The sequence below is a fragment of the Sparus aurata genome, chromosome 4 (genome assembly GCF_900880675.1).
Source record: "Sparus aurata chromosome 4, fSpaAur1.1, whole genome shotgun sequence".
NCBI lineage: Eukaryota > Metazoa > Chordata > Actinopteri > Spariformes > Sparidae > Sparus > Sparus aurata.
Window position 1 is genome coordinate 36409035 of NC_044190.1, and position 24647 is coordinate 36433681.

A 24647-nucleotide genomic window follows, 5' to 3' on the forward strand; every position below is an offset into this window, starting at 1 on the left:
TATATAAGCCCTGTGGCACGGGGACTATCTGTGTAACATAGTGTCCCAACTCTGGGGACTTTTTAATACTGAGGCTGGATAATGACTTCAAGGTCTGCTACCGGTGGCGGCGAGACGAACAGACATGGCCTATTGCTGCATTAAAGCGATGGTACAGGATCGTTTACATACATCCCGATGTCCGAATATCAGGTTTATTGATTGAAGTCTGACAGCTGTAAAATTACGTGATATTCAAGAAAACATCAACCCTGAAATGTCTCAAGGGCAGCAAGGAAAATATAACACAGCCACACTGTTGTGCAGTTTTTGCTGTGAGGAAGCAAAAAAAAAAAGAAAAAGGCACATCATTTTCGCGTTTGATAAATCAGCTCCTTTCCCAGAGCTCCTCTCACACCCACAACATGCTGCCATGAATTATACTTGACATTTCTCCCCACATAATTTCTCTCCAGATGGCACCCTGCCCAACGTTTTGGAAGTTAACAAATAAAAAAAAAAACCAGACGCAGACTTTTTACTCTTGAGTGGAATTGAAAGTGAGTGAGCGGTAATACAGAAGTTGAGTTTGTATAATTAGTTTTTCCCTGACCCCCCCTGAAAACAACAGGCTATTATCCTCCCGGCTGTTTGCACCTCTGCAGCCTCCTCCTAAATTTACAACATAATCACTGGCCGGCGCTCAAGAACCTCCATTCAGGAAAAAGGCTCTCAGTATTCACAAGGCAGTCCGACCAACATCTTCATCACCAGATAATGCGCTTCATGTTTATGCCGCCCAGCGCTAAACCACATTTGATAATAAATTTATCACCATCATGTTCTCGCACTGCTTCGTTCAGAGGCCTCATTTCATCATCGCGGAAAGCAGCAGAGAATTGGTTTGAAGGTTAAGGGAGAAACACACAGACGGCCTGTTATTGACCACACATGTAGCACTACATAGGGCTGGGCGAGACGGCCTCAAATCTATATCACGATATATTGAGCAACTCACCTCGATAACGATAAATGAACGATAAGTAACCCCCGCTTCTCACTTTTTTTATTTCTTCGAATTGAATCACGTGGTTGTACTGCAGGTGGTGGAAGAGGCTGGATGTAAATAAATAAACATTTTGAGGACTTCAGAATCTACGGAAGAGGATTAGGGCCACATGTGAATTTTTTTTTTAGTTCTGACTTTAAAGTCAGAATTCTGAGAAAAAAGTCAGAATTCTGAGATTAAAGTCAGAATTCTGAGAATAAAGTCAGAACTCAAAAATGTACATGTGCAGACTTCTGACTTTTCTCAGAATTCTGACTTTTATCTCAGAATTCTGACTTTAAAGTCAGAATAAAAAAAATAAAAAAATCACATGTGGCCCTAATCCTCTTCCGTAAGAACCTGAATCTAAGACATGAGACAAAATAGTAGAGAAGTTGACATTGCTGCTTAATAATATGTTAACCTCTTGAGCATTAGAGAACTTTTTTTTACCATCATTTTCTTTATCATTATCTATTTTTGATAGACACAGAATCTGTTTCAGAAGTCAGTGGGTCACATGACATGGAAGCTATTGGGAAAATAAAAATCAAGATTTCTGCATATTAATATTCATATAAAATAGAGGAAGCACTAAAGTACAATAAACACAGCTGTGTCTCATTCGTCCAGTTTACTAATACAATCTGCTGCTGGAGTCACTGGGCCCCATGTACATGGAAGATATTGAAAGAACTGCAATTATTTTGTATTAATATATTTATGCTAAGTAATTTGATGACAGTCACTAAATCAGTTTCCAGCGATTCAGTGCCATGTTCTGGGAGGTGAGCTAACCGTCCTCCTGCTGCTCACACTGGGTGGACCTCAGTAAAGTCGCGGCTGGACCCGAGTAGAGCTTAGAATCAAGCCCGACCCGAGCCCGTGCACGTTGTGTCCGAGCCTGGCCCGACACTTTGAATGTAATTATGAGCCCGAGACCGATTTAAACCCGACAACTGTTTAATACGTGGGCTGTTATAACTGACGTTCTCGACTACAATTGCGAGTTGTTTGAACTACAGAAATCTTAATGAATAATGCAACAAGTGCCGCACTTAATGCACTCGACAAAGCCGACACATGTTATTATCACGGCCCACGACTTGTTTAAAATGGGTCCACACCTCCGACTTTCCTCCAAACTTGCTCAAAGTTAATTCTACTGTTTTTATTTTTTCCTTTACATCTTCATGCTCCATGTTGCACTTAAGCTACACAATCAGTGATGCCGGTAACGCGTTACTAGTTTTGTCATTTTCCTTAGTAAAAAATATATATTTTTGCTTTCTTCTTGCGTCTCGGGGAGTGACGTCACGTACGGGAGAAGTCACGTTTTCCAGCATGAGGACACTCACGTGTCAGACCACGCAGAGACACAAATGCAAACAACAATGGAGGGAGGAGAGAGATGCGCGTTTTCTAGCTGGAAATACAGTCATTATTTTGAGTGAATAAAAAACAAAACACAAATGTTTGATCAATGGACCGGCCCGGCCAAAGACAGTGGCCTGTTGCAGCCTTTGAATGCAGCATCATTACACAAACTGTCCGCGACTCACAGCGAGAGTGGGTTCACTTGATTACTAACCTGGCATAGCTGGTGTTGCATCAGCGGGCGGAGTTTGCCATCAAATTAATGTAAAATAAGCACATCGGTATACGCTGGGGTAGATTAATCAAGTGGACCTAACATGTCCCCTGTCCCTAGTGGATGTTATGCCTATGACACCGAATATACCGACATGGCCAAAATGACGTCGGTTATTGTCGTAAATTTCGGTATCGGTAAATTTTCGGTTTATCGCCCAGGATTAGCACTACATGTATATATGCCCACAGACATGAACAACGAATAATCGAGGGAAAAGACACACACACCCACACACAAATACCTGTCAATATTACCGACAGGGGACCACAACTCTCCACTATCTAAGAGGGGACCACTGTTTCTGGTCATTTTTGAAAAATAAAAATCTGATAAAAAAAGCTTCTTTTAAGGTCTTTTACTATAATATTGCCTCACATGTGTTCTTAAATTTTTTTCAAAGAAACGGACAGACACACACACACACACACACACACTGACAACTCAAAACATCTAAAATAACAATGGCTGCCTCCACACATGCCATCTTTTCAGTCCTGTCAGCTTATTCATCAAAAGAATGTCATTAAATCCTCCATTTTTTTGTGTAACACTGTTCATAAAAGATTTTCTTACAATACAAGGAGGTTGTAATTACTGAACACTGAGAATCTTTTATCTGACTTGCTGCGTTTTAATGAAATGGAGTACGCACTGGCACAGGGAGTGTAGATGTGTGTCAGTCTACTCAATAGCTGTTACTGTAATAGACTGGTAAATGAGAGGTGTGGAGGGGGGTGTGTGCTCTCCTGATTCATTTGACATGCAAATCAAATAAGAAGTAATAGCTGTCGACACTGAATTCACAGGGGATCACAATCTGCAATTCCATGATGGTAATAGAACCAATATCTGAACATACACTGCTATTAGTCTGTAGGCGAAACTGTAATTTGATGTGATTTCCCACATGGTTCTCCCATTTGTATCTCTCGTTGAGGAAAATAAATCGGATTCATTGATACAGGTCATGTTACAAGGTGGCATGTCTCCCTGATGAGTGTGTGTTTGGCACTTGTGGTTGTCCAGGCCCAAAACGATAAAAAAGAAGAAGAAAAATGATGAATAAATAATTTGCATAGCAGTTGCATTTCAAAAATACATATAAACGTATTTATATTGGAGCCCGACTGATATATTGGTTGCCCGAAATGATCAGCCGGTATCAGCCTATCACAGATAAATTAGTACTGTGCCGAATATGTGCAGATTTGAAAAAGAAATAGCATAAGAAAAAGATGCTAGAGATAATGAATAATTATCAATTACTGAGTGGAGATTACCGTTTCACTGCGCTGATGTTATCTCAGACCAAAACATGTATTGTTAATCTGTAAAATGTCCTGCCTCTGTTACATGTTTGTCACAAGTGTTTGATAACCAGGTCACACCTGTATATTGGCCGATTTAACACAAATCACACATTATAATGGTTATTAAAAAAAATTATACATAACTTTGCACCACCATTGTCTGCTTTAAGTTCAGTAATGACATCTGTGTTACAGGAAGATGTAATACACCACACAAAACGTACCGTTCATGATCCAATAATCCATCAATGTTTATAATGAGTTTTAGATCTGTTCTGTTTGATAATGAGTCATGATTATTATTACAATACATTATGAATATGAGTGAGTGCTTCTGACTTTCTATACGGTGCTATAGGCAGTGTTGGGAAAGTTCACTTTCTACATGAACTAGTTCAAAGTTCAGTTCACACATTTTAAAATGAATTAGTTCAGTTCATAATTCAAAATTTTGAACTAAGTTCACAGTTCCAAAAATGAACTAGTTCATAGTTCTTTTTTTTTTTTTTATATATGTTGCTGCGAGCTATTATTTTTCTAAATGATTGCCACAGCCCATATAGAACCACAGACAGCTATCTATCAGTTTTAACACTGAAACTGCAGCTATCCCACAATATACCGCAAAACCAGGTTGTCCAGCTGCGGCTGGGAGATGAAGACAGTGGAGCCACTACTGTACGCAGTTAATGTGATTTGGGTGGTAGAGGATCTGTTTTGGCTGCCGTGTCTTTTGATTTTTTATTTACTCGCACATACCTTGAAAGGCTGGCCTGGTGCTTTAGTTCAATGTGCCGTTTCAGGTTCGCTGTTGACGTTGTTGATGTACAGAGTTGCTTCTTGAAACCCGGCGGGCAAAGTTTACACAAAAGGGTCAGATTTTTCCCACCTGGATCATCACTGACCTTTTCATAAAATAGTTTTAAGTAATCATACAAAAATGCCGTATTAATGGTGGCGGCAGAGTCTGAGGTAGTGCTGCTGCCTTCATTTGTTTTTGCCTCCATGCTTCACATGTTGATGACGTGTGCTGCGGTGCGACTCAGTGCTGCCAGTGTTCTGTCTGTTCAGGATGAATTAATCTGTGTTCGTTTGGTAATGCCTCACTGCATGTTTGGTATGCAGCTGTTTCTGTCTGAAATAGTTAAGTTTCGTTTTGATCGAAAGTAAAGCGAGTTGCACAAACCTCTCCTCCAGCGTCCTTATACACAAAATCCAGACTGGGTGTTTTTTCACTACATATTAAGGCCTGTTCACGGTGTGTTTTAGCCGGTTTTAGCCTGGAAGGCTCGATGGAAATCTGGCACTGTCTTGAACGAAGTTAAACTGTGAGAACGCGCAGTTCACAAATGCCAGAATTAACATGTTCACAATAACGTTCATCAGGCAGAAAAACGTACGTTCAGTTCACGTTCACCCAAAATATGAACGAGTTCATGAACGATCGTTCATTGAACGCGTGCATGCACAACACTGGCTATAGGTGCACATATTACTTTGTAAGATGGTCAACGTGCGTTTTAATTCATTATTAACATGGGCTTCATAGAAAGTGTTACCAAAAATCACATTTAACTTTTTCCCCGCTTTAATTTCTTCCTCTTCCTCCTGCACCTTTTTTCTTATTCTTCTTCCTCCTCTTCCTCTTCTTCCTCTTCTTCATGTGTGCAAAACTGCAGCAAGTAAAATACTACACTGCGAAACACAGTCTGTCTTGAAGTGATTCAATGTTTGCATCATGCATAAAACATGTCACAAAGATGCCACACGACTCTGTTATGACCACATTAACATCATCTGTGTCCATTTGTATCAACTATTTACAAACATGTAGATCAAATCCCATCAGGGCAACATAAGCCATATGATAAATAAGTGACTGAGTCAGAAACATGACCATAATCGACTTCCTCACATGTTTAAGATGAGAATGTTTCAGTCCCTCAGGAAAGCCTTTTTACAAAATGTTCCGACAAAAGTCGAAGCACCTTTGTTTTCACACCTCAGCACTGCAGGTACAGACGTTGCTGCACAGGTTCAGGTGCACATGGGAACATAAGAGTCCCTGTAACCATAGAAACTCCCAGCTGACAGGCTGGCACAGGAACATTTAGAGCAGCAGAGAGGGCTATGAGCTGGTGTTTGCACAGTATATTAGGAATTAATGATTCATGGACAAATAAATCACACATTTTTTATTTATAAAGCATGTGTTTATTACACTGTGGGACACTTGTCTTTTGCTTCAGAATGCAGGAGAGATAATCTAAGACCAGGAATATTTTATACAGATTTTGACCTTTGGTCGCCCTGTAGGTTTATAAATGTTTGATGCCATATTGGCAGCGTCTGGAAAATCCAAATTTGGGCAAACACACGGGGAGAATGGAAGCAGCTGAGGCGAGATGAGCAATGTGCAAAGACTGTGAGTGAGTGATGACCTGAGACACCAGTCACAGGGTAATTTTACACAATAAAGTGGTATACAGGTACATATATGGGGGAAAAAAGTCCTCCAGTGATGTCACTCAGTGGCAAAGTTGCATTGTGGGAAATGTAGGCAACAGGTTTTGAATTAAAAAGGCGATATCTTTGATCATTTGTTTATATGCTGTCAATAATGAATCAAACAGTATTATTGGAGTGCAAAAATGTGGTGCCTGCATTACCCACAATGCAACATGCCACATCCTATTAAGTAACAAAAGGCTTTATACTACTTTTTTCACATATGCAGTAGCACTGGTCATGCAGGCAGTAAAACATTTAAAGCTCGCCCCAGCCTTCACAAAAATAGAAACCAAAAAACATGCAAATCTAGAGGGGATGCCCAATATCAGCTACTTGGACAATAAACCAATAAAGTAAAATGCCTTTTCAGGGTATAATCAAATTGAAATGTGCTCCTACAAGCTCTCAAGTCTCCAGTGTAATAAAATGTTAAAACAGAAGGTGTATAGGGGTTCAGTCAAGATAATATGGAAAACAAAATAAATATTGGTATTTGCAAGGCAAGCTACACTTGCACAAACATGGACAGCCCTGATGCAGGTAGACTGATTGCCTGGTAACTTTGTGGTCGTCCAACTTGGCTCGAGAATAAACACAGTTTCCCTCAACCAGAATGAAATGGGGCAGCCAAGAAATCATGATAGGGGCCTGGACTGATTCAGAATGAGAATGAGAGCCACCTGACTAAAAGGGCGTCATCACAACCTGATTAGCTGGGAGGGAAGCGCTCCAAGCTGCTTCCACTCATTAATTAGGAGCCAGCCTCCACCACCCTGCACACAGGTGATCTGAATCCACTGTAATCAGTCCAGAGGGATTTTTGAAAATCAGCTCAAAACAAAGAAAGATAGCAAGATGTACACAACGAGACTGCTTCAGTACTCCACATGACCTACACATACACCCTGATGCATAAAATTGGTGGATATACCCTTTAAACCTGCACATAAACCCATTTCTCTTCATGGCTCCACCACCATAACACACATCCTCACTTTCTCCTCACTCACAGCTGCTAACCAATCACGGTGCTCCTTATATACAACATTTATGCGTACAAGGATGGATGATGTTTTTTACGCCATAAAAAATGGGTTGAATGAGACTGAGTTAAAAATCACGATTTATGTTCCATCACACTAGCTTTGGTTGCAAGTACATGTTCTCCAAACGGTCTAAGATTTTCCCAGCACCCTTGGGCCAACACTTTACTCCCCCTCTCTCTCTGTAACACCAGCTTCTGCTTTGGCTTGTTGCAGCTCTTTGCCGCGGAGCCCCTCTCTGTTCATGCTCTCTCTGAGGCCTCACTGGGGAGCTCTCACTCAGACAACATCATACAGCTGCCAAGATAAAGTTAGAGACACAGGGATAAAAGGCACCGGGGCTATTTAAAGTCACCCAAGCCCTGTTTCATCAGATAAAGTGACGTTATTTACGGCAACACTGGACGGTACGGTGTAAGGTGACTTTGGTGTTGCTGCCACTTGTGGGTTATTTATGCAAAGAACACAGCTGCTCAGGTTCATTAAAGTCTGAATGTATCTGAATGAATAACATAAAAAAAAAAAAAATCTCATTAAACAATCTGCAGATCTAGCGCTGTGAATCACTCGTGCAGTGCTGAGTTATGTGATTGAGAATATTTATTCCTGTCTAGATCAATGGAACTTTTTAGCCTAATTAAATGTGGCATTTGATTGAGTGAGTGGATAATAAACTCAACTCACGCCAAGTTGGGAGTGAATGTTTTACCAATTTGTTAAAAAATGTTTTTAGAAATAGAGCACCGACCTCGTCAGCCTACCCCCTGAGAATCTCCTTTAGCGCCGCTAGTTAAAAAGATAAATGCGCAACACAAATATAACACAGGCTTTTATATAAATCACTGAGAAGGTTTCTACAAGTCGGTAAAATACTCAGCAGATTGGGGAATAAATACAGCCTGATCAATGTATTCAAAGCAGCTTTGTATGAAGTCACCTCGGGGTTACTGCTAATGTAACCAGCTGTGAATCCCCCGGGCTCGTATTTGCTAATCCAGAAAGAAAAATAAGTTTGTCTTGTTAGTCGTGGATGATTTGATTAATGGCCACCCTTCCCGGTGTGCCTCTCCCATGATGCATGTCAACCTGGAGGGGATTCTCGCTTGTCTCATAACGTGTTGCTTGGAAAACGTAGGTGTGTGTGCAAAACTGATATTTACATTAGCATACTAACAAGCACCATTACTGTGCATATAACTCCACTCGCCTGGCGCAAATAGTGAGACAGGACATGCTTTTTTTTGCTGAATCCAGGAGATGAGGGTAATGAATTGCGTTCTGCATATGGCACATTGATAAACTCACTTCATGCCATTAATCAGCAGCAGAGGGAAATGGGAGAGTCTTGGGAACATGCTGTGATTGACAGGCTAATTTAGTGAGAGGAACAGCTTTTCTCGCTGTGAATATGACTCTGCCTACATCGGCTGATTAAAGGTGGCCACTGTGCGGGGGAGACTTTGCCGCGGGATTTGTGCGGTGGGATCAGTTTTTGGTAGGATCAGGTTTGTGTGGTGGAGGGAGCGTGACAAAGGAGATGAAAGGGCTGCAGTACAGTTTGTGGCTTTCCAGAGACATAGGTCAGAGGCTGGTGCGGGCCGGCTGGCTGCAAGCATGTCAACACTGGAATTGTGTGGATAGGAGGGGATTATTGCAGTTATGATTGCCCACATAAAAAGCTGATCTCGCTGTGTGATTATCTTACTCTGCGTCTCATCCTCCTCTAACAGCAGCAGAGCTGAGATGGCATTAGACATCAGCCTTGCCCTCGGTCTCAAAATATCCTGTATGCGTTGCCTCCCCTTTGAATTTCGTCTGGGGGCAATTCTTCTTTTCTATTAGCATCTCATCTGGCCTTACACATTGAATTTTCTCACTTTACATTTGTGTGCCAAGCAGCGCTTCTGCTTGAATAGCAGAATAATCCAATCAGCTGGGAGCGCCTCAGAAGGAAGACATCTGACCTCCACTGAGGATGGGATCTTGTCAAAGAGCCTCTTATTTCAGATAATAATTCTCCTGCTTTGTTTGCAGGGGCTCATTTCTGCTCTTTGCTACAAGCCAATTTGTTTTTTCAGTAGCAATGTGTAAGACATTGGAAAAATGTCACCAAATATTTATTGCAAGAGGGACGATAGTAAACATTAAACATCTGGGAGGTAGAAAATGCCGTCATGTTGTTTGTCTGCATTCTCCTGGAGTCACAGACGACTTCCTCATCATTAAGAGTAGATTTAACCAAACAGGCGATCATCACTTTTAACATCAAACTGGATCAGTATTATTTTTAACTTTTGGGATTTGACCTTGTATTTATCTTCACTCCTGTTTATCAACCCGACCGCAGCAGCGATCCACGGCAGTGACCTCCGTTGTCGGGTGTTTACTGTGTGGGCAGATGAACACCAATGATTGCTTCTATTGTGGTAAATAACCACCACTGCTGACAAAAACTCTATCTGACGTGACTCAGCCACAGAATGTTCACAGACAATAATCTTTTAAAGTTTTATCTTTGTTAAACTAAGCCTTGTTCACTGTCCTGAAAAAAGCGCCAGGCAACCAAATGCGACGTTGTGGATTTTGCTGGGTTGGAACATTTTTGGAAACATTTGGGATAATGGAAGTATACACAACAGAACAAATTATTTATCAAAGGTCTTGTCATTTTCAGACATTTTAATGTGGAGTAGCTATAAATCATATCAGGCGGCTGTAACTCAGGAAATTCGTCCTGATGAGCAGTTGGCACCTCGCATGGCAGCCTCCGCCATCAGTGTGTGAATGAATGGGTGAAATTCTTGTAAATCGCTTTGAGCGTTCAGTAGACTGGAAAAGCGCTTTAGAAATGCAAGTCTATAGTTCAAAGCAAATCCTTCTATGGATGGAACCATGAAAAGATCACCCAACAACCAGCACACTGACTTCCATTTACATTACAACGCACATCTAGACGTCGTGCAGATTCAGCCCTCGTTTAGCAAATCATCATAATGAGTCGTTTGGTCCAGGGTGTCCAAAAATACAGTCCAATGCTCAGCGGAAGTACATCCTCCATGGAGTCCCTTTAGTCCATGTACAAAGTTGCAATTAATGTAGGAGATTAGCCTAATTCAGTTCAATTCCCTCACAACCAGGCACAAACCGCATAAAATACATATAAACTGGATAAATATATATCTAAGTAAAGAAGAGGGAGCCAGTAGGAGCATCCTGGGATGACCAGGTGTCTAAATGAAGCAAACAGCCCAGAGGAACAGCTGTAGGAGGACTAAATGACAGAAACAAGGTCAGTTGCTGAGAGTCCAGTTAACAGTAATAGCACTGGCGGAGGCTGTCTGTATTACATCATGTGACATGTTGAGGCTCCGAGACGTAATCTCAGGAAACCCTCTGCCTCGGCAAGTAGCTCGGCTCCCCTGACAGACTATCCAACAGCTGTCCACTTTTGTTTGCCTTGCTGCTGCCTTCTATGTTCTGAGAGGCCAATCACCTAACCTGTCGACGCAGGAAGAGCTCGTCCTCCTCCACCGCTCCGACAGGGACTCAGTGTCTGATATCAAGTAGTGACTCTTTTTTTTCTGGTAGTGCTTTATCAGTTGTTTATTGAGTTAAGTTGTTTATTGTTAATCTTTAAGACAGTTGTAGAACCCTAATGGACTTCTTAAGAATATCAATGAAAGCCTAGAGTTTCTGATAATTGTTTATTTAAAGCTTCTATGAGCATAATTAGATTATAGTAACTAGTAAGATTTTGATCAATGTTCTTAAAGGTGCAATATGTAAGACAAATAGGGCTGAGCATGCTAACTGTAGCTAATGTTAGCTGGTTAGCTTGGTTAGCCGAGTGTTGGTGTCTCCACTGTTGGCACAGGAGCTTTTTTTTACTGGGAGCCAGGGCTAGCTGGTTAGCATGCTAACTTCAGTAGACACCTCTACAACACAATACAAGGACGCCACCATGTTTATTTTTTCACGTTCTCTCGATAATATATATATTTTTTTTATGTTTTCAAGTACATCAGCAGCTTTAATCGGATTCTTTTAGATGCCTATTAATGCCTTATAATCTTACAATGTTTTTGATGCTAATGTAAACACTCATATAGATTTTCTGAAGTGAATAAGCATCTCATAAGGACTTTTAATTGATCAACTAAGATTAATTACAAGGACCTTACTGTCAAGCTGCGGGCACAACGTATTGATGAGTTTGTGTGTGTAAGCTGATAGCACGGACTCTGCTGTGTATAAGGTTACACTCGGCTCTTTGAGCAGCTATAAACAGTTACTTCCCACCTTTGCCTAAGGAGGTACTTCAAAGTAGCAACGGAGTGTTTGCAACCCTTCAAAAAGGAACCATGGCGGTGGCTGCGGAGCCGTGTCTTTGATTGTTAAATCGCATTACGCCTGTGAAACATTATTTAGGGGACTGTTTGTGAGCAGTAACAAGGAATCTGTGTTGTGAACTTGACGTCCTCTGTTGTTAAGTCACATTATGCTCGTGAAAAATTATGCAAGTAGTCCAAAGTAATGGTTGAATATTAATGAGGTGTAATTTTTGACTGCTGGTGAGGACAGTGGGACGCTCAGTAGAGAAAAAAAAGCTAATTAGAAGAACATGATAAGTTATGGTTTGATGGGTTTTCAGCCCCCACAGTGCTCGCGGTATAAATCTTATTTACCAGTCCTCTCCAGATGCATGCACATCTTCGGCTCTGAATCTATACTTGTCATGCCAACTGCCATCACGCAACATGCCCCATCTGTTACACACGCAGGGTCCTGTTTGTGTCATGTCTTTCATGTATGTTGTCAGCCCTCTATTGTGTAGCGGCCTTGTGATGTGTCAGCAACGACCACCTTCTTATTCTATGTGACAAATTAAACCAATTCTGCTGAAGTCAAAGACCTGCGACTGAGGAGAAAGGCAGAGGCAGAGAGCGACGCTGCAATATTCATAGCGCTCGACATCACTGACTAACACGTGGGGAACCTCTGCCATAGTAACATAATCCTCATCCGAGGCCTTGAGATTTAGTAAAAGGACATGGAGCCTGAATCTTTCATTAAATGAAGGCTTATTTCATTATTTAGAAGGTGTTATTTTCTGCCTCAGTTCACAGGCTAAATGCCAACTGGCAACTCCAAGGCCTATTTAAATGAGTCAGATTCTGGTCCCATCTGCCCCGCTGGTTCCTTCTCTTTTCCCTGCGAGTGGGTGGGCAGACTGGATAATGCAGTCAGCCTGAGAGATGCAGACTGGCTTCTGCTGTGTCATCTGTCTTCCCACTAAGCATCCCACTCACCTGTGCCAAAGTCATGGTCTCAGCAACACGCAGACCTCGAAGCCACAGGTAGGATCTTTTTTCAGTCGGAGCACTTCATCTGCTATACTGCGCACAGTGGTGGTCTACGCTACCAGGTCACTACTGTACGTTGTTTGAAAGACATTTCATTAATAACACAAGCCGTGACGAGGGCAGTGAGCGCTGGCCGGTTGATGACTCAGTCATGCAGTGACCGCAAGGTTAAAAACACAGTCTGTAATTTCAGACATTCTGGGTCTCTCAATAGAAAATAATGAAAACAAAATACATAGTGTGACTCTATCCTGCATTTGAGTTTGATTTGACTAAATGCCAACGAAAATCTGGCATCAGTTCTGCGTATGAACGGTTCCATTGGTCAATTTAGCACTTAAACATGACGTGAAATGTCTGGTTAGACTTTTTTAAGTTACTGACAATACATACAACATCCATTTTCAGAGTAAAGCTTGCTGACAAACATTATATGACATACAGCTTGAGCAACTACTTTGTTAGGGTTAAGAGAAGATCACACTGAACTCATGTTACGCAACGTACGTGACAAGACACACATAATCATCATCAGTTACATAATTTAGAAATTAGTCTTTACCCTCGCTAACAAATCAGAAGTGAACACCGGCCTCCAGAAAGACCTGTGACTCACCGACAGCTGCCACCTCCTGACTCCTCCTGCTCTTTCTACTCCTGCACAGGATGGTGACTTTTAAAAAGTGATGCTACAGAGGCATCTTCTCTGTAGCATCGGGCCTCTGACGAGTGTGCAGTGATTGATTAATTGGCGGAGAGAACAGGAACAAATGTTCATGGACAACCTGACGTATTAAAGCCATTCGCCGACCAGCCTCCTCACCCTCTGAGCCGTCATCTGCCGTTTCCTCGGAAGTTACACCGCGACCAAATGAAACAAACGATTACTTTAAATGCAGAACTTTTACACGTTATATCTTCACACATTAACACGCCGTATACTGAATCAAACCAGGCCACTCACAAGAGAGTTTCTGCTGCACACAGTAGCGGGTTGTGAGAGAGAATAACTGCTTTACTTACAGCAAAGACCAGCAGGGTGACTGATAAACTCTCTGTAATGTACACTCATCACCCGGCTGCTGGGGAGACACGTTATCTGCTGCGCGGGCTCTCGTAATCTTCGGAGCTGTGTATGTACTCCTGGCTCTGATATTAGAGTTTCTCACATTGTTCTCCTCATGTAATTTCATTAACTTCTCTGCACCGGAGTCGCCACGTGAAATTCATGTATATTAAACTGCACTGTAAGTCTTTTCACACGAGCCATGCCATGCAGAGCGCAGCCCCCCTCGTCCTCTCCCAGGGACACGGGAGGCATGCATAATCACGTCATGTACTTCTGGATTTTGTGTGCCTTGAGAATGAATGGCTGCAGCTTCATAGACTGTCAAATAGAGAGCATCATTACACACGGCTCTGACTGCTGAGGGATCATTTGAATATTATAGTTGGTTACATTATTATCTGTTCCATTCATTATTGGCTGGTAGAGTGGTTCTGTTGCTATTACGGAGGGATAACACTTCACTGTACGAAACATTTAATTTACTGAGCTGGGTTTGGCATAATGCTGTGTGCTGTCTCCAAGGAGGAAACCATTATCTGCAGCTCAGAAATCCTCTCTCCATGGAAAGTCTTGAGCCTCAGAACAAACAAAAACTGGCTTTTTCCCCCCCCCTTTTACTTAATTTTCCAAATGACTTAGTAAATAACTCTCCGCCGAAGGAATGAGGCAGCTTCCATCGCTACTTATCAGGGGATTTGTGTGGCTTTGAGCGCTAAACAAGAAACAAAGCCAGAGGAAATAAAAAGAGGCAGCACAAGCCCTTAACATAACATCTGTTGACATCTGCCGTTAAGTGAAATATGACCACGGTGAGCACAAAAAAAAAAAAAAAAGGACACAGTTTTAGTTGTTTGTGGTCCAAGCGGCTAATCTACCGAGCTCTTTCATGGCAAGATGGAAATCTCTGAATTAATTAGAAGATTTGGCACCCGGCAGTCTTGTTTCCCCAGAGAGCAATGTGCTCTCTTGTTACAGTGATGCACAAAATAATATCCCATTTTGCCAGATGTCCCGTTATCTAGAGCTGCGAGTTTATTACCCTGTGAAAATGCAAGGGGGATATTGTGACGTGCAAATGCTCCGTCATCTATATCCCCTCACAAATGACATCCCTGATATTGGAGGAATGTCAAAACGAATTGGCAAAAGTGAGAAATATCTGAACTTATTCGTCTTTGTGATACTACATTGATCGCCTCCACTTCCAGTGAAGCCAGAGTACGAGGGTCAACCACAGGGCAGCGCCCCCCGGAGTTGGTTTTGTCTTCACTTTACTCAGCTCAAGGTCAATACTATATGGATATGCACACACCACATGATCCATTATATAAATGGAAGTTTGTGGAATTGTTGGCGGTGGAATGCATTCAAGATCGGTGTCAATATTGTCATGAATTACCTCCACATGCAGGTCTGCAGTGGGGTGCAGAATGAAAATGAAATCTGGCACCGTGAGGGCTGATGGTGGTGGAGGAGGAGGAGGAGGAGGAGGAGGAGGAGCGGGGGTTCATAGAATAAATGCATGTATGTTTTATGTTATACAAAAAACATGTCGAGTTTTCTCATACATTATGCATGCGCTAGCTCGTGTGCTCGTGAAGCGAATGTCGATGTAAAGCAACATTGCCGCACGGTTGGCAATTACATAATGACTCTCAACTTTCTGCGTGAGCTTACAGCGACAGACACTCTAAAGAATCCGACTCAGCCTGAGTGGAAACTCGCTTTACACCTGAAACCCTTTTACAACTACTGTTTAAAAAGCACTACAGCCTGTCTGTCAGTTGTATTTCTTGGTGTATGCTAATTCTCAGAACAATTCCAAGCAATTGATGCTTTTAGAACATTTGAAATTGGCCAATAAAAACGAGTGGCGGGGATCAGTCAATCAATCAACAAACCACTTATGTTTCTTGAATGTACCAGATATATTTATAATTAAAGGGTAACAATTAATAGAAATTTACATGTATTAGTCTCTTTTTTTAATGGCCACATGTGAGCAGAATGTCACATAATTTTAAAAATTTGCACGGCTGCACGTTCCCGAGTGCCTCGCCTCAGCGTCTCTCTCCACTCCGATAACAACAGCAACTAACATTAGGTTACAAATTGAATCCACTACCATTAAGTAACGACGGGCTTCCAGCACAATGGAGCCCTTTAAAAATGTTCCACAGAGCCCCTTTAATGTTTTTTAATGGACGGATGAATCAAAACAACAGGCGAGCCCGCAGAAACGCCCCAACACGCTGCAGGTTTTTTATAATTCAAAAATCTTTCGGTCTGTTTGGTCCCCAGTTTCCAACAAAAAGCTTCTTAGGTTTTCAGAGTTTTACTTAAATCTTGTTGCGTGCATAAGTTCGTTTCCCAGCGGCTGGTTCTCAGGAAGTAATCAGGAGTAAAGCCGCAGAAAGAATCAGCAGTATAATTAGAGTAATTAAGAAAGCACCAGGCAGGCAGTGTTTTGGATGCCATGAACCGCTAAGCGCCGTCCCTAGGTGCTAATTACATGTATCCACTCCCACCCTGAGCTTTGTTCAAGGTTTTTTTTTTTTTGCTAAACTAGCCTTGAATTGTATAAGAGTGGTTGGTGCGTGCAGGAGGACATAATTGTTCTGCAGAAACACAAACATGATCTCGGACTGACATTGTCTTGTAATACAAAACTGTGGGCGATAATCAGGAAGGCAGCGCTCACTCGGTGCAATTACAACAACAACCGCTAACCTGTTTGGAAGGTCATGATAATATAAAATTGTAATTCACATGTATCTCTGTGAAGGACGTGTTCTGTTTCCCACCAAGTAAAGTAAATATATTAATAGGTGTTTCAGCTGTGAACGAGTTAAGAAACTGCTGTTTTTTTTAGTTTTTTTTTGGCCCGAACATAAAAGGTGAGTGAAGATATCTTCGTATCAACTGGACGTGACATTTCTGAAGGTTCACATTTCACCGCATGGGCTAGATTTCATCAAAACGACCTTGCTGCATGGTTTCATCGGTGATACTCCTCTCCGGTCTGATTGTACCTGTCCCGCTCTCCCTCTCTCCATCTCTCCCTCTCTCTTTCTATCTGACACGACGCTCACAGCTCACGGTGTCGCCTCACAATCACGGCATTGTGCGAGGAGAACTCCGTGTTTCTCACCCCGCTGTGAACCCTCCTCCACCGGGAACACACTTCATCAGGGGTACAACCTGGGGAGGAGACCTGGTGCGATGCTGATAAGATTTGTTTTCCAGATCTCTGCACCGCCGATGCGCTTGTATCTCGCCGAGGAGACGCGATGTTCAAATCATTTACATTTCACACCAGCGGCCAAGCTCTATCACACGGATCGTCTCCAAAGAGGAACCTTAAAATCACGTATCGGTTATCCATCCCCGTCCAGCCCATCACTGTCAATTAAAATGGCTGGCCTCGGCGGTGAGAGTCCGACCTGCGACACGCATCAAATTTAAGTGAAGCTCTCACAAAGTTAATGGTAGACATTAAATATTACATAGTCTCTGAGATACTTTTGAAAAGCTTTGATGGGATGAGGTTAAAAAGTCAGTTCTTGTTTCTCAATGTGGATTTATATCCACTGTAATGAATAAAAGAAACTGTAAATGTGGAGTTCAAGTTCCTCCTCAGCAGTTCATAAAGTACAGCGTCTACTTCTCACACTTTATTCTTCATCGCCTTGCCAACGAATTCGTGCTGCACTTTTTGTTCCCGAGTCACAAATATTGAATGTGGGCTTTTTCACAGAGAGCAAAATGCCCTTTTTCTAACCTGTGCTCGACTGTATGTAACTCATTTCACATGATAAGCCACCAGGATATAATGTTAGCATGTTTCTGTAAAGCACAGGTACGTCCAACATACTATTATAAGTAATAGGCTACGTACCATATTGATTTTTGTACAAAAACCTTCCTTATCACGTTCACATCACAAAATTATTGGCTGACTTTTGCATTGGGAAGTGGAGGAGATGGTGTCGGAGTTACAGGCGTCGAGGCTGCCGACCGGGCGTGCGCAGTTAAAGACTGCGTTGTGGTGGAGCTTCTAGCCGTGTTCGAGTGTTTCTAAGGAGACCTCGAGATATTTCCAGCCTTAAAATACCAAAACAGGTATTTTAAGCCCAAACCGTGATGTTTTCCGAAGCATAACCAAGTTGTTTTGTACCTTTTGTACATCGTGTGACCAAAGAGAAATACAAAATTCAACCTAAGCAAACTTAAAATTATGTACAGTTCTAAATTGTCTGTGGTGTTGCAGAAACGTACTTGGCGAACATTTATGTTGACAATTGGTTTTGTAAGAGTGATTTTTACTGCTCGGACCAATTATTATGCAAATCTGGGATCCTGTCTGCAAAGGGAAAGGGTTAGGCAGCATTCATTTCCAAATAGACGACGTAATTAAATCGCGCTCATCGCCCACAAGTGTCGGGCCACTTCCATGTCATAGTGTCACGTTTGCTTCAACGAGTAAGAGAGAGAACACGAGTATTTAAAGCATATTCTAATGCATGTTCTCCATCAAGGGTCAAATTAATTTATGCACAACTTCACAGGGGTTTGCTAATCTAGCGTTATGTTTCTTCTTAGCAAAACAAACCTCTGATTAGGAGGTGTTGCCAAGTTACATATAATGAGGCTTTCATTAAAAAGCGATAAAACAATGAAAGTCTTTCTTCTTTGAGTCTAACGGGCGCCGGTGGCTCGACTGTGTGCTGTAATAGCAGCTTTCACCCGGCCGATGTTCTTAAATATTACCCCGAGAAATCTCATTAATTCCCACTTAATTATCATCACATTCCATTCGGTGGACGACTCGGGGAGAGCTGTGATACGGGGGACATAGTATCAATACTTGCAATTGCATCCTGACAGGCTCCTCATTCACTTAACAAGAAGAGGATCCCAATGCATTCTAGATACTGTAATTAATCATTTACATACACCGAGTGTCACCTGATAGGTCACCCAGTCTCGCCTTCCCCAGTGCTCCTCTCATTAAAATGCTAATCTAAACTGCTGACCCACCCTGCTGCCGAGGAAGACTTCTCATAATGACTCGCTCTCCTTCGCGGCCCCCCTAAGACCTCCAAAACAGGAGGCGCCACGGGCCGAGAGGCAGGCAACTTTCCCGCGGTACAGGAGCACTCCGAGCAAGCGCGCGGAAATTCATTTATTCCCGCCGCCCTCCCCGCCGCTGCTGTGGAGAACGCAGGGCTCATTAACCAAATGTGATTTCTAAAATAGCTACTTCCCCTCGCTTCACCTAGTTAATATACCATACACCATACGTGGCTGATATTCATTGAGAAGGTGTAGCCTAAGAGATTATAAACTCCCCGAGACTCATCTGTCTGTCACCGGGAGGATGATCGTGAAGTGAGGAGCAGCTCAGGCTCCACGAGATAATGTGATGACTCAATGATTCAACCATCAAATACCCGGGAAGCTTCATAAACTCTACAGCCGAGGAAATTGTTAAAAGAAAAAGAGAATTTGTGGAGCAGTGAACTGAACCTTGAAATAGAGTGAACAGCAGGAGGAGGGGCAGGTGAAGGCAAGTCGGCACATCGCAGCGCAGGTGTTTTGTTGAACCTTTTACAATTGGAAGAGGCATCCCGGAACCACACTCAGCCAACACCTGCTGTCCTCACCCAACATACCTACTGTGCACCCATCAACACCCGGTACTACACTCAGGTATTTTCTCCATTAAGCATTTGATTCTCGGCAGAACACACGGCAGGGAACATCGTTTGAATACCTTACATCGCACCGTCATCAAGATCAATTCCAATTTGTTCTCACTCCAAACTCTAAAAATCAGCAGCGAGGTATAAAACCCATTATCAACCCATCTAGCATCAGTTTTACACCTGAAGGGGTCCGCGGTCAAGTTAGCAACAATACGTCATATGCAACATCCAGTTAGACTTTCAAAATAAAGCATGCTGACAGCTCACTTCACTGTCAAGCAAGAAAGGCTCAAGCAAATAGATATACAGATAAATAGGAGCTTGGTTAGGTTGAGGCGAAAAATCTACTGGGTTATGTTTAGTTAAAAAAAAACAGCTTGGTTAAGTTCAGGAGAGAAAACTACTTGGTAAGGTTTACGGTTAAAATAGCTCATGTAAGTGATGTAACGCATGTCACTCAGGGATTGTACGGGCATCGGCTACATAATCTACATACGTTTATCTACTTTCGTTACATATATTAAAAAAGAAATCACTCTTGACTCTCACAAACGGGACGTGAACATTTACATTAGCAGATGCTTTTGTCCAAAGCAACTTACAGTACATCATACGTACAGTCATACACTGATGACGGTGGCTGCCATGCAAGGTGCCGACCAGCACATCAGGAGCAGTTTCGGGTTCAGAGTTTTGCCCGAGGACACTTCGACATGCCACCAATACCACTTACATACTTACCAATAACACCTTCTGATAACAAGATGCTCCAGAGGGAAACTCCTGCGATTAACCACCCAACCACCATCTGATTTTTTTAAAGCTTTTTATATTAGCAAACAAGAGGTGCACTTCAAGAAGTGACACTAGACAGCGTTAAACTTCGAAAGGACCGGGCTGCTGTATTTCACGGATCATGGCTACAACAAAAAGAGATCTTTGATTTTGGTATTGTCTGCCATTCGGTGCATGTCGGCTTCAGTCCAGCCAACAACAAGAGCTAAATCTGAAACGTGACAGTGACAGCTTACAGTTCTGAGCACTTAACAACAGTCATTTGTATATCATCTGTTCCATATTACACTTTACTTCCTTCTGTATGTAAGTGTTTTCCTCTCTGACATGTAGGAAGCCTGAAGTGTTTTATCCTGCTGGCTGTCAGTCTGAAATGATTATAAAACACACTTCTTTTTGACTAAGCACTGCCAGTAAACAGGGCATATAAGAACACACATGAACGGGCGGCTGCACAGCAAACCATGCATGCCGGCATCACAAGCCAGAGGAAGGCCTCCGTCGACTGGTACGAACGCGACTATATGGACTAAAAATACACATTCTCACACTCCAGTGCATGGCAGTGAAGCGGGGGATCACAACGTGGCGCTTTCTCCGATTAAAATTTAAATGTATTTGAATTTTGCAGCGTTTAACATGAATAAATAAAGCACATGCTAATTAACACCATGTTGTTGGGTTTGTTGATTGAACAGTATCTGCAGCACGCAGTCAGACAGCGGATCTCCAAATGTGCTGCTTCATACTGGGGAGGGAGCATCTTAAAAGGATTAGTTAAACATTTTAGAAAACGTGCTTATTGGTTTTCTGGCTGAGAGGATTGATGTCACTTTCATAGCTGTCGGTAAAAATTTAAGGCTGCTAGCTTAGCTTAGCTTAGCTTAGCTTAGCACAATGACTGGAAGGAGGGGAAACAGCTAGCCTGTCTCTGTCCAGAGTTTACACAATTTGCCTCTGAGCGACTCTGAAGCTAACAACATGACACACATGACTCGTCTAGGCCACTAAAACATGTTTAAAAAATACAATTCACATTATGTTTGCTAGGAGCAGAAACCACCTGGAGGCTCTGATGTTTGCCCCGAAAAAAAAGGACTGTATTTTTTTTTAATCTGCTTTTTTTTATCTGTTAAACAGACATGACATGAGGTTTAAGTTATGCTATATGAGACTTATAAGGATGGGCTCATGATTACACTCATGCTCGCTGTCTTAAAGTTTTTCTAAATGTTATCTTCAAATTAATATTGTTGACGATAGTTATGCCAAATTAGCGTTTCCGGCCTGACTGACAAGGATCCCAAAAATAGCGAGATGACTGATGACAGTGACGAACACGACGACAGACATCACACTGATGGGTCCGGCTGATCACTCCGGTTAAGGGAACTGATAAATGGTGTGTTTATGTCATGTCAACTTGAATAATGTGTCCAGCTCCTTGTAGACACACTAAACTGATTGTGCCATTTACTTCAAATGTGACACTTGAATTTTCACTCATATATTAAGATTTTTTTAAAGATTTTTCTTCCATGTTTTATCTTTGCCTGCTTCCAGTAGCTGTAATCAGGTGGAATATTACTCCTAAATTCCACCAGATCCACGTTCGGTCCGTCTCCACCCCGACGCGGCAGCATCCGGCAGTCCGGATCCTTCTGTCGCAGATCTGCAAGGCTTCCATTTTCTGCCGGATGCCGTAGCCCGGCGCAGCAATTCAGCCGAATTCAGCACAGAGCAGACAGGAAGTCACACACCGAAACAACAACATAACATCAGAGGTGGATTTCATCGTTTGATGACGAGATTCAGTTCCTGTCGGTCAGTCCAACAGGGAGAATCGTTCGCATCGTTCGCTTGTTCAGTCGCGTTTCCGGTGCAACATCGTTTAGCGGTCAATCATGTAATGCTCAATTCTTAGCTCCTCGCTAACGGTCAACATAACACTGTAGTTCAAGGCAAATACAAAGCTGCAACTTCATGATTATGTGTACTTTCAGACAACACAACAGTGGATAATGTGTATATTCACTTTGACATTAAATTGACATGTATTGAAGGTAAGCCAAGAGTGACTGACTGACTGAACGAGATCGATGAGCTACGAACGAAACGAAATGTATTTTTTTCATGGAAACGGTTGCTATGCTTTCCTGTTTCTCATTGGCTAAAATTCAATGACAGTGTCCTAAACTCAGCATGTGATTGGCTGGCTCTCAGTCCTCTTCACCACTTTGATAACTAAACAGTGAACAACACAGCGATTGAGTCTGTGAGAACGAAAGAACGAACGAGAGAGAAGTGAAACGTGGAATCAGGTCAGTTCATTCGCGTTAAAGAGTCGTTCGCTTTGAACTGATTCGTTCGCTAACGAGCCATCTTTACAAAACATCCAGTTAATTTTCATAGTAAAGCGCCAGCACAAAAATCTCAAAAAAGAGCCAAATCCGGGCACTTGTTCTAATCCTTCACTTGGGAACAACTCCTCGGTCTTGCTGCTCCACGCTGCACTGAAAACGGAGCCAATGAGGGTCGACGGACGACGGAGCAAGAACTGGACCTCTGTGCATCGGCATTAATTAACATGCTTTACTGCCATCGCTATTACTAGTAACAGCAGCAGTGGTGTTGTTACAGAACAGCTAGCTCAGTTGTTTTTGCTGCGTTAGCATTAAAAGTATACTGCTAACAGGTGTGGGGTGCTTCAGCTCCATGGCTGAATGTATTTTACAGGATTTTTTGGTGCTGCAGTGCCACCAGTTTGTTTAAAACGTTGCCCCGGGCGTATCGAGTTCACATCCTCCCATACATCTCCGTCTGCTGCTTCCTGAGTCCAACCAGTAAAACTGCTGCAGTGGAAAAACTGCATTTGTCTTTGTTTTTGTTTTATTTTCTTTACATTTAAATTGTATAACGTACAAATAGGCGTCGGGTTGCTTTATACGACAATCACACAAACACACAGTTGAGAGAGAGAGCTGCACTGTTTCTGGAGATCACACATAATGATTACTTTTTCGAACAATAGCTGGAGAAAACCCAAACAGCAGGATGGTAATTAATAAATTTCTCTGTATTTCCGTCTCATTAAGTCTCAGAAGACACACTGCAGTGTCGTCGGAGACAGACTGAGTGAACAAAATGACTTTGTGTGCCAAGGAATTAATGTGCAGGAAGTTTGAGGAGTGGTCTGGATCAATGTAGCGTGCACACACACACACACACACACACACACACACACACAGGTGCAGGCATTGACGGTTAATGCTGACATGCAAACTGTCGGACATATGCAAAGCCTAAACATCAGGAGAATCAGATCAAAATAAACAGTGACGCACGGGCAGAACAAACACACACAGAGTACAAAAACACCCAGAGATCTGCAGAGGAATTAGTGCAAAAGTCATAAAATAATCATGTGAAAACTCTTCACGTCGTATTTGATCCACAAAGCCGGAGCTCTCAATTTATTTTTTGCCCGAGCGGAAGCTCTTGCTTTTGTCTTGGGTTTAAAAATAGACTTTTATTAATACTGTCCCTGACAATATTAATCACGTCAAACCTCCAACGGAGTGGAGGCGAGGATTGAAGCAGCCTGTCGTATTTCAGAAAACATATTCTACTGTAGCTGCTCTTCGATAAAGCCTCTCTCCACCAAACAAATGGCTGCAATAACTCCAGGCCTCAAACACAATGGGCTCTTTCCAGGGAGAGGAATCAAATAAATGGAACAAACTGGCTGGAAGTGATATGTCAGTATATTAGATGCCTCTGTGCCAATATTAGATGCTACTATACCCACTATAGCCTCTGGGTCCGATTTAGACAGTGTTGGGGTTAAATGTGTCTTTACGTCATACTGAGATACTTGAACCAAAAAAGATAGAATCCAGGTTTTCTTACTGTCAGTGTTTCTTCTTTCTTCTCAAATGTGATACTGTGCAGGCAAACTGCATGTAAAATGGCTTTCAACTTATTGAGGTTTCCTGGAAGAACAATCGCGGATGAAATCTGTAATGAATATTTCCCGGAAAACATCTAAACAGCGACCAGCGCACTACATTTAACCAGCTAGAGCCTGCCTCCTCCTCCTCTTCCTCCTCTTCCTCTTTAAAGGGATATTCCAGTGTAAGTTTAATTCATGGTCTAACACACCGTGAA

General features: G+C 42.3%; 1 protein-coding gene across 3 annotated transcripts in view; it reads right to left on the bottom strand.

The window, feature by feature from the left end:
- Positions 1-24647, bottom strand: part of chst8 (carbohydrate (N-acetylgalactosamine 4-0) sulfotransferase 8) — a 226733-nt gene that overhangs the window by 95531 nt on the left and 106555 nt on the right. The gene's annotated exons all lie outside the window — the stretch shown is intronic.